Genomic DNA, 1,018 nt, shown 5'->3' with positions numbered 1-1,018 from the left:
GTAATATTTCTTTCTGTTGAAGAGCGTAGGCGCGAGACGTAAAAGACTTATCACATTCCCGAGCGTTTAACTAATATACATGTCTGTTGTTTATACAACGATTTGAGTTGAAGTACCTATTACATAAAACAGAATCATGATAAGTATTTAGGATTTTTTGGCTAAGTATTGAGGGAATTCCCAAATTTTTAAGACGCTTATATTGACGAGGCAGGAAACTCATTATGGGAACGCTCGCAAGTATACCGACCAGAAATTAGGGACGCTAATATTCGTCAGATCCCATCACGCAGTCATTTAAAAAGAGGTCAGAAAAATTTTAATAATATTCCCATTTTACAAAATGGACAGCTCAAATGAAGACGGGAGATCAGAAAGAGAAAAGTATTTTATTGAGAAGTTCTAAATGGACAATAACAACAACAATAATAATAAAACATAATAATACTACGACTATTAACCAATAATGTCATAATAGTAATGGTAATAGTTGTAATAACATTCCTTTCTACTATAGGCACAAGGCCTGGATTTTGTAGGAGTAGCATAGTCGATAACACCGACCACTTAATTTATCGACCCCGAAAAAATGAAAGGCAAAGTCGACCTCAGAACGTAGTGACGGGCGAAATACCGTTATGCATTTCGTCCGGCGTACTAACGATTCTGCTAACTCGCCAATAGTAATACCAATGTTGATTCAATTTAAATGTAATTTTACTAAAAAAAAAAGCCTGAGGATTTCAATAGTAATATTAAATACATTTAAAAACTATTGAAGGCAAGGATACTGCTTAATGTATTATGTGTTTGTCAAGATCCGAGTGTGGTCGAATACATTGTATCTATGAATTAAAATGTATCTATGAATTAGCGCTGTCAATGTCAACTGTGTTAGTCAAAATTCTGTCCGTAATATACAGACTGATGGAGCATCTCATAAGGTATTTAAAGGACAAATTCAGTTACCACACAGTTATCAGTTGTAAGCACATTATTTGATTAATACTACTATATG

This window comes from Octopus bimaculoides, chromosome 6 (assembly GCF_001194135.2).
Source record: "Octopus bimaculoides isolate UCB-OBI-ISO-001 chromosome 6, ASM119413v2, whole genome shotgun sequence".
Lineage (NCBI taxonomy): Eukaryota > Metazoa > Mollusca > Cephalopoda > Octopoda > Octopodidae > Octopus > Octopus bimaculoides.
The sequence above is the reverse complement of the archived record's forward strand: the minus strand, read 5'-3'. Positions refer to the sequence as shown.